At 35.3% G+C, this 14,251-nt stretch overlaps 1 long non-coding RNA gene across 1 annotated transcript; it reads left to right on the top strand.

Annotated features, from left to right (window-relative positions):
• Window positions 1–4,414: 4,414 nt before the first annotated feature.
• On the top strand, window positions 4,415–5,397 carry LOC110923433. The gene is made up of 2 exons (XR_002584085.2): window positions 4,415–4,802; window positions 5,093–5,397. It is a non-coding gene; the product is annotated as an uncharacterized LOC110923433 (long non-coding RNA).
• Window positions 5,398–14,251: the final 8,854 nt, after the last annotated feature.

Here is a 14,251-nt window from a genome sequence, read left to right as displayed (position 1 = left end):
TATATATATATATATATTGATAAATCTTAATATATTTTTTTTATGAAGGATTGCCTAATATATATCTTTGGAGACACTGCTGTTTAAATATTCATGTTTATCTAGAACATGTTATAATATTCAGTTTCAATACTTCATGTTTAGATATAAATATTTAAATATTCAGTTTCGATACTTCATAGGCTATTTAAAAAGAATCATCTTAGTATAAATTAATTTACACTAAAATATACAGTTTTTATTTTTATGAAGGAAAATTCGAATAATACATCTAAAATTGTAATGTCATTCTTCGTTTTTTCACCATGTTACCAAACTTTCGTAGAACGTGCCATGAGAAATTCGGTGTTTTGCAGACCTTTTAGACCTGATACAAACTTTAACAACTCACAAACGCATTGCTAAGTGCGCGATATCCGATTATCCATGACGAGACCTCATCCCTAATGCAACGTTTTGTTCGCCCAACACACTTACCTTTCTCATACTTGCATTCGTTTATTAGACCAATCATTTCCTCTCCTACCTCCGTTATTCCCCGTTATCCGTTGTGCTTCATACAAGCCTCGTTACGAACAAATATGTTTACACGTGCGAAGTCTAAAAGTACCTTCTCGGTTAAAACTAGCTTTCTATTCTTTATTCATGTGCAAAACACCTGTAATTGGTCGTTACCTTCAAAACCGTTTATTAAAATACACCACCTTCTCGTCTTTAAAACTTCATACTTTTCAAAACGTTTTCAAAATTTCCAAGTCTCGATTCTTTAGCCAAAATGCCTTTTCAAAGTCTTCATCTGAAATAAATTTCGGGACGAAATTTCCTAAAAGAGTGGAGACTGTAACGTCCTGCTTTTTCGTAACTTCCCTAAATTAGAAAGTTGTCTGGTGAATCTACTTTTTTTGGAACCCTGCTTCCCTTGTAAACGTATTTCGTAATGTAACCTCGTAAACCCAAGACTCTGAATCGTAATAACTAAAGATACGGATTTTTATTATCTATTATTATGTATCACACTATATTGTGACTTATATAGCTTTATTTAAACCTCATTTTTTTTTTACTTAAAAAAATATATATACAACTAGAACTAGAATATTTGAAACCAACTTTCTTCATTTTTCTCTGATACAAAAGATATTTTGATTTATCTTCTTCATTACACAGTTTAAAAAAAAACGAAGAATGACATTACAATTTTAGATGTATTATTCGAATTTTCCTTCATAAAAATAAAAACTGTATATTTTAGTGTAAATTAATTTATACTAAGATGATTCTTTTTAAATAGCCTATGAAGTATCGAAACTGAATATTTAAATATTTATATCTAAACATGAAGTATTGAAACTGAATATTATAACATGTTCTAGATAAACATGAATATTTAAACAGCAGTGTCTCCAAAGATATATATTAGGCAATCCTTCATAAAAAAATATATTAAGATTTATCAATATATATATATATATATATATATATATATATATTGCGGGATTGTAAGAGGTTACATATAGAACATGTTTAGGTGGGGCTTACTTGTGAAGATTTGAAAGTCGGTTATTTAATGGCTACAATTATTAGAACTAAAGGGACCTTAGTGTAGATTTAAGATTATCACCTCCCATATATAAATACATGCATAACCTATCTTCATCACCCTCCTCTTTTCCACAAACCCTACAGCCGCAAACCACCACCACAACACCATTTCGAACCATTTGCGCCTACCACCTAAACCGGAGAAATCGTACACCCCCTAGCACCTTTCGTTCATCGTTGCACATACGCCCGAAAAAAACAGACGACGCCGGAGGTACGAGAACGTGCCGGATATCCGAAGACCACGTTTTGGTACAGTCGCCAGAGTCGGAGTTTAGTCGGAAGCTTACGTCGCCATGTTTCGGACACCTCTCAACCGCATGCTATCTCACATTCCCACTCTCAAGCACACCTTCTGAATAAGCGAACAAGAAACAACCCACTGGAGTTATATGGAGGCTGCCGGAGATTGGAAGTTCGCCGGAGTCGAGTCGGAAGTTCATGACGAGAGCCACTTCTGTTCGTTTTGGTACATTCCTTTTGTTTACTTATCTTTTAATCCTTGTCATTTTCATTCGTTTATACACAAGAAGCCACACAAACATAACTAACGGTGAAACCAAGTTCTGTTAAATGTTTTAAAACAAAGAAGATGATGCCGGTTTTGCATATTATAAACTCACTTGTTAGATTATAACGTCACCGAACAACAATCTAATGTCAAAATAATGGTGGTGGTATATGGAGGTTAAAATCTTGAACTTTTAGAGCTAATTTGGTCTTTTAGCAGCCATCCTCACATAAACTTTAACCTTCGTGGCCTCTTATTTGAATATGCAGTAGCATGATATACAAGAATCTCAAACCAATGTTGTTATTGACCAAATTACAACTACTTTTTAATTAAATATATAATCTACGTATAAAAAGTAGAAACAAGTTAACAAAGTAAATTAAATGCCTCATTAATTAATATTAATTACAAAATTACTATAATAAATTGCAACTAAAAATGATAAACATGATTTTTCCAAATTGCAAATTTATTTTTACATTAACTCTTCTTTTTTTAAAACATAAATTTAATCGGTTTGCTCGTTTTCCTTTAAAACCCAAAAAATCCAAATACGATCTATTTAGCAGTAAAACTAACCTCAAACTATTCAAAGTGTAGGAAATATTTATGTAAAAATATGTATATTTTAAAGCATATCACAACTATTATGCAAATAATAAATGTTAGGATTGCTTATTTAATCCGTAAATAATAGCGAGTTCGTGTTATTCCAAATATCTAGGATAACCACTCTCGTTCATTCTTTTGGAATTCCGTTCACTCATGCACCATCGTTTGCCCTTATAGGGTGACCTCGGTGTTCCGTCCTCCTAAACTCGTACCCTCGTCAACGCTTGGATAATCGGAAGACTTAGCAATTATGTGAGTATACTCGCAACCCTCTTTTTATGTTTACCACTTTTTGGGGTGTAACATGTTTAACTATTAAACTACACTTAAACTTATTCTTTATGCAATGCACAAAACAATCCTTATACATGAATACTATGTTATGATACTTGATGCTTACGTGGACCATACTTATGTGATATGTTTTAGTCATTAGCTTTCACGAGCCTCCATTTGACATGTATAGCGCTATAGGAGTAACGCACCGCCCCCTTAAACTTGGGTCATGTTGAATTAATTAAACTTTCTTGCGTAAACAGAGGTTGGCTAGAAATATTGCATGCCACGCTAGGTTGATCTCGTATAGACTAAGTTGCCATGTGGATTCGTTTGAGACTTTTAAACTTATACTTATACTTATGCTTAAACTTGTATACTCGCCTTTGCCTTTGCATTGAATTGTATTTTAAACATGTTACAGGTTGATGATGACGATGCTATGAAAAGAAGTAGCGTTGATGCCTAGATACACATATAGACGTTTAGGTTTAATATGTTGTATCAATTTTGCTTATGTTGTTATGTATCTCTTTGAACTTGATGTATTTGAATTTCTTGTAATGTTGACAATTTACTTTATGAAATGAAATCGGTTTATTAAATATTGTCACAAATAGCGTTATGAAGTCTCTTGCAATCTTCACACTTCGTCTCATCCCGATGTTTCCGCCATTGGTTGGGGTGTGACACTTAGTGGGTGTGTTAGTCTCTAGTGACGAAAGTCTTCACTTTGCAAATATTAGGGGTTGCAAGAGAGAGTTTTTCCCTATCACTTGGGACTTCCACTAGATGCAAACATGAAAATGCAAAGAACTAGGAGCTGGTCGTGATTAAGTTCAAAAACAAGCTTAATAACTGGAAGCCAAATTTTTACCCTTCAAAGGTCGCCTTACACTTGTCAAAGTTGTTCTAACCAGTCTACCACTATATTTCCTCTCCATGTTCAAAGCCCTTTACAAAGTTATCAAGTCTTTAGATAGTATAAGGAGAAATTTTTTATGGGGTGGCAATCTATCTAACAATAAAATCAGCTTGGTTCGCTAGGAGAAGGTGCTTAAACCAAAAAAAATAAATAAATAAATAAAGGAGGTTTGGGAGTTAACTGTCTTAAAACTCTTAACCTTGCATTACTTGCTGGGAAAAATTACAGTTTTCGTCCTATATGTTTGTATCGGATTACAATGGATAACCTTTAACTTTAATAATTACAGTCACAGTCCTTTATTTGAAAAACTCGTTACACCGTAGGTCCTTTAACACTAACTAGGTTAAAATTTTAAGTTAAGTTAGAACATGTGCTTACACATGAGGGTAAATCAGTAATTTCACTCATTTATCTAAAATATATTTAACAAAAAGATAAAAATAATTTACAACAATAAAAAATTACATATAAATATAATAATCATCCCTCTTCAAACTCTGTATCTGAAACTTCAGAAAACCCCCAAGTTTCACCTTCATCTTCATCGCACAGCCTTATTCCGCCGCACCTCCATCTTCATCGCACAACCCTATTCCGCCGGAGATCTAGTTCCTCATCGCATGCCACCCCTTCTCGTCGTTTAGAGTTCGTTTTTGTAGCTGGAGATCTGTTCTTCACCGCACACCGCTATGGTGGTATGGCGAAGACGAGCGGGACGATGGCGGAAGGAACGGCGGTGACGGCGGAAGGAGTGGGCTTCTGTTTTGGTCGGAGATCTTGTTGATTCGGGTCTCAACATCGGTAACGATAACAATAGAAGGGTCTAAACCCTAGCAATGGTGGCGGTTCCAAAACAGATCCGATGAGCAGGTATGTTTCGACCCTTAGATGGTGGTGATGGTTGTTAGTTTGGTGACAGTGGGTGGTTTTCTGTCAATGGTTAACTCTCTTGAGTGATTTGTTTGAAAATCTTATACACTTTGTTTTTAGATAGTTAATTATTTGTTGTTTAATGTGGAAAAAGATAATTTGTAAAAAGTAATGTGGAAAATTTTGTTATTATCATTGTTTTGGTGGCCACAATGAGACTGTATCCAATTTTGTATGCTTGTCTGTATCCACCGTGCCTAATTACTAATAAAGTGGTGTTATGAGTTTAGGAGAAAGAGAGAGTGGTGGACCAGGCGGTTGTGGTGTTATGAGTTTAGAGAGAAAGAGAGAGTGGCAGTGGTGGTGTTATGAGTTTAGAGCGAGAGAGAGAGTGGCGGTGGAGTAGCTCCGATGATGGTGGTGGTCATGTCTTAGGCGGTGGCAGTGGTGGACTTGGGCAGTGGTTGACTGGTTTTATTTTAGAAAGAGAAAAGAATGAAACAAGCAGCATTATTTATATACATGTTATTTTTTGGTTTTATTTATTAAATACCATTTAAATAAAATAGGAAATGACCAGAATACCCTTATGTAATTAGATTTGACTTAAAATTTTAACCTGGTTAGTGCTAAAGGACCTACGGTGTAACGAGTTTTTCAAATAAAGGACTGTGACTGTAATTATTGAAGTTAAAGGTTATCCATTGTAATCTGATACAAACATAAAGGACGAAAACTGTAATTTACCCTACTTGCTAAATGGTAATGGAAGGTTTTAACCTAGTCTGAAAATTAGTGGGGTGTGGTTGTTAAACACATTTATAATGTATCCTTTTGTTCTATGGAAGACATTTTCAAGAGCTCTCTTTCGGATCCTTGGTGTCACGTCAACTCCCCGGTCTCCGATAACAGTTCTTCTAACCTGAACTCAGTCATGCGATTTTTGGAGGAGCACTGCTCCAACATCAATTTCTTGCCCCATCCATGGCTTAGCCTGATTCCCCTTCAGCGCCTTTACACTGGTCTATATGATATTGAGCGGGTCAAAGATCGATGTTCAATTATGAAATGATCTTATGATATGTAACTGGTCAATTTCAGCTTTTAGTTCGGAATGGATATCGGCTAGAGCTATTTGGCATCTATCACATGAAGTTTCTAAATTACAAGATCTTTAAAGTACTTACCCATTTGGTAGTGGGTCCGACTGTTGGGGGTCTGGCTTAAAGATTTGAGTGATTATTTCAACAACTTCTTTGACAGAAAGTGGTTGTCGAGAAATGAGGTTCCAAATCAAGAAGTGATGATTAATTGATCCCCATGCACACCCCATCCTTGTTGTGCTCTATGTGCAACCTAGATTTAGAAGGCATCGATCACTTCTTCGCTGAGTGTGTTTATGTGAAAAATCTTTGGCGGTTAATAAATAATTGATCTGGATTCAACTTGGAGACAGCTAAGTAGGGATAAGCATTTGGTACTTGGTACCGGAATTTCCCATACCGATTTTTTTGGTACCGGATCGGTGCCCACTTTTTGGCATTTTCGGTACCGATACTTTCGGTACCCATATTTTACCGATTTTACCTTTAATACCGGAACCATACCGGTACCCATATTTGGGGAAATTCGGTACCGGTATTTTTAGTACCGGGAAATTCAGTACCGGTACCGAGCTCATCCCTACATGTAAGTGTGTTTCCGGCCTTTTAAAAAAGCGAAAGGAATATTGGTCTTCTTAGAATGGAAGGGAAGGTGTTTGGAGTCATCATCTATGCGGCACTATGGTGCAGGGGCAGTGATGAGGGTGTGCGGGGAGGACCGCCGCATAGGGCCCGTGATTTCAAAAGGCACGTGTTCTTTTAAATTTGATATATATATATATATATAGGACAAAGATCCATTAGGAACCACCCTTTATTGCGAGAACCGCGAGAACCAGTGTGAACACAAACAGTAATACCTAAAAAAATCTAAAAAACACCCAATTTTTTTTGTAAAAATCGCTATATTTTGTTTACAATAAAAAAAAGTAAAAAAAAAATTCGAGTCACAGTTGTCCATGCACATGTGCATTTGTATCATTTCTTCGACAAATTCCGTAATTCATTACAAATATTAGACAATTGCACTTTCAATTACATTACCACGTGTAATACACTACTTTTTACGTTACCAATATTAGAAATGCACATGTGCATCTATATGTATCAACATGAAATAAGGTGTGTTGGTACACTACTTTCTATTTCAGCTATCATTCCATCCATAATACACAGGCATGCACATGTGCATTTTTGTCATTTATTTGACAAATTCCGTAATTCATTACACATATTAGACAATTGCACTATCATTTACACTACCATATGTAATACATTACTTTTTACATTACCAATATTAGAAATGCACATGTGCGTTTATATGTATCAACATGAAATAAGGTGTTTTGGTACACTACTTTGAATACACTTTCCCTTTCATCTATTATACCATCCATAATACATTACCATTACCTCCTACCATCCATAATACAATACCATTACCGATATTTTCACATTATTACATGTATGTAAACATCATTTATACCATCCAATCAACATATTATATCATAAATTGATAATTATAACCAAACCATCAACCATTAGATATAACTAACCAAAAAACATGTATATGGGCCTACTTCTCCATTCAAAATCACAAACTTTTTGTACCAAAATACGTTATATCATGGTTATACCTTATGATGCACATGTGCATTTTAAATATCGCAATAATGGTGGTTCTCGCATGAACCTTACCCTATATATATATATATAGAGATCCGTTAGGAACCACCTTTTATTGCGAGAACCGCGAGAACCAATGTGAACACAACCAAAAATGCCTAAAAATAGCTAAAAAAAACACACAATTTTTTTTTAATATTTTTTATAAGAAAATTGCTACTTTTAGTAGCCAAAAAAATTTTAATTTTTTTTTAAAAAAAAAATTATTTTTTTGGCTACTAAAAGTAGCGATTTTAACATAAAAAATATTTAAAAAAAAATAGATTTTTTTAGGTTTTTTGGGGGTTTAGTTTTTAGCATTTTAGCTTGGGGGGGGGTTAGGTTTTTGGGGAGTGGGGGAGGGGGTTTAGGTTTTTTTTTTTTTTTTTTTTTGGGGGGGGGGGGGGTTAGGTTTTTTGAGGGTTTTAGTTTTTAGCATTTAGCTTGGGGGGGTTAGGTTTTTTTTTGGGGGGGGGGGGGTTGGGGTTAGGTTTTCTTAGCTATTTTAGGTTGTGTTCACATTAGTTCTCGCGGTTCTTGCAATAAAGGTGGTTCTCGCATGAACCTTACCCTATATATATAGGGGGAGATAGTGCACGGTCCTCCCAACCGCCGGAGTGATCTCACTCCGGGAGCCGCTACCCGACCAAGCTAGCTCCGCGGTGACTTCTCCATGCCGAGTTCTTGCCCTGGGCGACATATGCCACTCCCAAGACTCGAACCCGGTACCTCTGGGAAGAGGTGGGTGTCGGTGGCCAACTGGGCTTTTTTGTCCTTTCATGAAAGGACAAAAAAAGCCACTACGTGTCACGCGGCATATAGAAGGGCAGAGGGGCTTTTTTGTCCTTTCATGTTTTCTTTTTTTTAAATGCGTGTCACATCCCATTTCCATTTTTTGGCGTTTAATAAATACGCCGTGTTTCATTATTTGTAGATCAGGATCATAGTTAATATTTTGGCGTTTTAATTATGTTTTGGCGTTTTTATTGTTTTTTAAATCAGGATGCATGTCTATGATGTAATAAACATTAGTAATTTTCTTGATGTTTATTATATCAAGTAGGATACAGGTCTACAATTTGACAGACAATTATGGTATTTTTAAAAGATAAATAAATTCAGTTTTCCATGAAGTGACTTTTAATATAATAAATGTTTGTCAATAATGTTACCGTCTCTTCATTTTACTGTTTAGCAATTACTATTTCGTTCAATTTCATCGGTGAATTAGTGTTGATTTTCAGTAATACCTTGTTTGGGGCGTTTTTGGCGTTTTCTAGCAACATCGTGCTTTGCTAGCATCCGTTCTTTCAGTTTTCACACTATCAGTCGTTTTGGTGTTTTTGGCGTTTTATATTAATTTTATTTTTAGTAAAGAATTAGATAATAAAATCAGAGAATTAGATAACAAACAATAGAACCTGAAAAAAAAATTATAATCTAATTTCTCTTCCAAATCTTCTCTGTCATCAGCCTCTTCTACTTTAACGTTTTGGCGTTTTGAACCTGTTTTGGATATCTTATGTAGATCCTTTTTTCCTACATAACGTCCGTCTTCATTAAGGGGTAAAAGTCTTTTTTTCTTCGTTTTTTCATGATAATTTGTCCATCTCATTGAGCAAAAGCTTATAGATATACCCACCTCAGAGTAGAATCCATTCAGTGAAACTTGATTCTGAACAATACTCAATAAAGAAGAAATGACGTTCTGCATATGTGGCTTTTTTAAGTATCTTTTTTGGCGTTTTAAAGTGAATGGTTTATTGGAAAGATGGCGTTTATTTTTTTTGGTGGTGTGATCAGTTGATTGTGCAGAGACGTCTCTCATATAGGATGTTTTTGGCGCATAGTTTAGGGGGGATTTTTATTTATAATAAATGATATTAATAGAGTAGCCGTCTTTTCAGTTTCTGTGTGTATTTTTTACTGATTTTGTTTAAGTTTTTATGAGTTTTTGTGGTCTTAGACATTCCATCTTCCAAGTTTGGCGTTTTCGAATGGCTTTAAGTAGTTTTTTGGCGTTTGTTTCCATTTTTATTAATGATTCTTCTCTAAATTATTTTTATTATAGGTTGGGAGTTTTTGGCGTTTTACTTCATTATGGCGTTTCACAATAATTATGACTTTTGGCGTTTTATTAATATAATGTTATTTTTTTATTATAAGTTGAAAAATACACAACAAACAACAGAAAAAGAAAATTAAAAAAAATTAAAAAAAATAGAAACAATTCATCTTTCAAATCTTCACTGTCGTCAGTCTCTTTCTTCTTTGAAACATGTTCACTGGCGGTTTGGCTTTGTCATGCTTGTGTTTTTTTGGCCGTTTGGAAAGACAATATGACATGAGTTTTTTGTTTGAATATGTATCTTCAAACCACTCATTAGTGTCATTCGTCTAATTCATGCCATTATAATATTCATCAATAACAAAACACAAAATCTGACATAAGTCTGACCCCAGTATCTTTTTCTTGAAGTTTTGTCCATCTCATTGAGCAAAATGTTATTTGAGTCGGAGTACCTCAGGAAAGAATGCATTTTCCGAAACTTCGCGTAGAAATATTGAATATACAAGAAACAATTTTTGGCATTTTTGGCGTTTTTATGAGGAAATAGTGTATCTGAAAGAAAAATCCATTTTTTTGAAATTTTTGATATTTGAGAGATTTGGCGTTTTCTAAGATGATTGGTATATAGTAAAATATGACGTTTTTGAGTAGGTGTGTTTGATGTTTTGCATATTTTGGTGTTGTAAGATGAATGTTATATAGTAGAAATATGACGTTTTCAGGTTGGGGGAGGTGTGTTCTTATGTATGAGAATGTTTTGTTTATATAGGGATGCGTTTTGGCCAGTAATGGCGTTTTATTCATTAATTGGCGTTTTGGTATAAAAGTGTAAAGACCCTTTTACCCTTAATGAAGCGCGTCGACTCAATAGAATTCGTGTTATTTAGGAAAACGCCACCGTGCCAATTTAGTCCATAGATTGTTTTGATCGGACGATCGATAAGCGTTCTCACCGATCTCACACTTTACATCGTTTTCTCTAAATCATGACCCTATATATATATATATATATATATGAATGTGTGTGTGGGTGTTACTTTTTATAAATAATAGTATACCCATACCAATTCTAAGATAGACTCATTTACAAAAAAAAAAAAAAAAAAATGGTTTACAAGTTAGCCTATTACATTAGGTTTAGTGAACTCAATACACATTTGATTTTAAAAACTATTAATAACAAAATATTATGGAAGGGCACATTTTTTCGAGCTCGAACATGGTACATGAATCCTAAGAGATGCATCTGCAATGGTGCATATGGAGGAACCATAACAATCGAGTTTTCAAGTCCAAGACGTGCAGGGTAGGAAGGCTTTTTGAAGACGTCCAGCTCTTAGCTTTTGAAGGGTTAAAACAAAGGGCAAAATCGCTAAAGCTAAATATAGATTGGCATAAATGGTGTATTAATCCGTTTTTTGCGCTGTAGTAAATGTATGTGGGTTGGGGGTAGCATGTTTCTTTTCTTTGTTTTGTTCGTATCTTTTGGGTGGTTGTGTTTTGGCCTGGGTTTGTATAGGGTTTTTTCGTTAGTTCCCCGCTAGCTTTTTGAATTAATATCATAGTCGCTGTTAAAAAAAACTGAGTTTCGGTATGCTAAGAGATAGGTGGATTTGGAATTTTGATGGGAGGAGTCATTTTTGGTTTAAGTATTCAAAGGCACGTGGATAATATGTCGTTACCAGAAGGGGATATGGAGACGAGGTGGAATTCAATGGTCGCGATTAATGTTAACATTTTGGGTTATCGGTAGACAATGAATCGATTGCCTAGTAGACCAAATTTAGTGGAAACAAGTATTGACTTTCTAAGTGTGTTGTGTCTGATTTGTGAGGCCTCATCATAAAAGGAGTCGGCTCATTTATTCAGGTTTTGTGATGTAGCGAGTAGTGTGTGGGACTCGGTTTTTAAGTGGCTGCAAGTGGCGCACCCTGTTTTGTTTACACCGATGGAGATCATTACTGTCACACCCCGGCCGCGTGTAACATGCAACCGCGGCGGAAACTCCGGGGAGTGTTGTGGACAGAATTAATTGTTATACAACCATGGAAATTAAAGTTACATTTTATTTATTAAACAAGGGTGTTACATTGTCTTAAAAGGAAGTACAAAATTCAAAACACAGTTATTCTAGTTCTATCTTCAGTTTTTAGTCTCTAAGGCACAGGTCCGCCCTAGTGTCGTGTTCATCGTCCTATGGAACAGCTCCTGAAATCACATGTGAAAGTAGGTACGTCAGCATAAAAATGCCTGTGAGATACATAGGTTTTGTGAAAATGGGATTCATGACTTGAGTTTAAAGAATGTTTAATAACAGTCAGTCATGAACCTTGTAATTTGTCTTGCTTTGTAAACCATTTGAAAAACGATAACATCAAATGATATGTATAGATAAGTGCAAGGTTAAACGAATAACCAAGTAAAATGAGTTGAATAAGATAAGTTGTTTGTGAAAATAATGTCTTGTGAAGAATATGTTATTTAGGTAAAATGTAATGTGTCTAAACTGAAATGACGTAGATAACGCCACGATATGTAATATTATACAAACATTTATATATAGGAAGTACCAGCAGCGTATCCACCATGTTTGTATCATATTACATACGCCACGTTACTTAAATCATTTACCCAAACCAATCCACCATGTAAATTGTTCATATGTAAACCAAATGTCAAGTGTTATTGTGTAAACCATGTCAAGTGTTATTGTGTAAACCATGTCAAATGTTTATTTTCAAATGTAAACCACCAAATGTGTATGTCAACGTCAACGTGTTTATGTTCAATGTAAATCATGTAATGTGCATCCCAAAATGTATCATGTATGGTAAGCGAAATGTATCAACTTAAACCATATGTAAAATGCACAAAACAAGTCGTTGAAGTAACACGTGGTTTAAATCAACGTTATGTTCTGTGGAAAAATGCATGCTCTATTGATATTAACATTTATGTGGTATTGTAAACTATGCATACATCCAAGCCTTGAGACTGCGGCGATAAACCCTTAAACAAATTAAAGGTTTATCTAAGTTATGTATATCGAATTCGGTCATTCCTTCCAGTCCTATCAAACCCAGGACTTCAGGAATGGGAGTTGTCAATTCCTATGGTACCACTACCTACTAACGAACGGCGTAGCTAATGTTAATGAATGTATTGTCCCATGTTAAACAAACCAAATGTCCTAACAAAATGAAGGCATGTGATGTAAACAATTGTACTAAGTATGCTAAGTAAACATACAAAGCAGAAATGTTCATGTAAATCAATGTGCCCATATGCTGAGTAAACATATGAAGCAGAAATGTTCATGTAAATCAATGTGTCCATATGCTGAGTAAACATATGCAACAGAAATGTTCATGTAAATCAATGTGTCCATATGCTGAGTAAACATATGCAACAGAAATGTTCATGTAAATCAATGTGTCCATATGCTGAGTAAACATATGCAACAGAAATGTTCATGTAAATCAATGTGTCCATATGCTGAGTAAACATATGCAACAGAAATGTTCATGTAAATCAATGTGTCCATATACTGAGTAAACATATGCAACAGAAATGTTCATGTAAATCAATGTGTCCATATGCTGCGTAAACATATGCAACAGAAATGTAATGTAAATCAATGTACTAAGTACGCACACAATGGGCATACATAGCATAAAATGTAATGAAATCATGTACTATAATGTACTAATGAGCATAGCAGATATACGATGTGAAAACATGGAAAGCATGAAAGTAACAGATAGGCACATGTGTTTCACCCCAAAACAGTTGGAAAACAGTAAAAGAGGGGTTCAATGTACTCACATTGAATCCTCGAAAACATGAAAAAGATGGGGTTCTATGTACTCACCTGAGATTGCTTTGAAGTTCTTGTATAATAACCAAACAATGCTAGGTCACGGAATATCAAACGGCACCTAATAGGTAGCTATGTTAATATACCGGACCAAAATCGAAAGGATCGGATAGTACGCGGGTTCGTAAACCAAACGAGTATGGAGACTCATGTAATATGGTTTAACAAAGCCTACATACTAAAATGAAACTTAACCTAAGTGCTTACGGTCCATCACGACCCGTTTAGGTAGCTTATGCTACCCTAACGCGTCGCTCGCGTAGAACGCGTTCGGAACGCCTAACATAGCGACCACAAGGTATAACCTCGGAAGGTTATAGCTATGGTCACCTAATGTGTTTGGTCGGATCCTAATGATCGACCAAATGGGTCGGGTTCGAAAGTATAAGCGATGGTTTAGATCGCTTACCTTACGACCCTATGTAAGCACTAAACTAAAAGTGACGAGCTAAGCATGTTAGAACATGCTTAACTAAGTTTGAAAACAGGTTTGACATCAAAACAAACGGCTTTGATGCCCACGAGTAGTTTGGTTACAAAATATGCAAGAATGCACATTTTGGCCGAAACTACGACTCGTCACTGAGCCTAGATAACGTGGTGATCAGTAGGTATAGTCACTACGGACTATAACCATCGTGATCACGCTCACGTTATGAAGTTCCATGAACTTCACATCGACCATAAGCTGGTCAATGCAGAAAGTCAACAAAACGTCGACTTTCGGACTCGA

Source organism: Helianthus annuus, chromosome 12 (genome assembly GCF_002127325.2).
Source record: "Helianthus annuus cultivar XRQ/B chromosome 12, HanXRQr2.0-SUNRISE, whole genome shotgun sequence".
Classification (NCBI taxonomy): Eukaryota; Viridiplantae; Streptophyta; class Magnoliopsida; order Asterales; family Asteraceae; genus Helianthus; species Helianthus annuus.
Note: the sequence above shows the minus strand (reverse complement) of the source record. Positions and strands in the feature narration are given on the sequence as shown.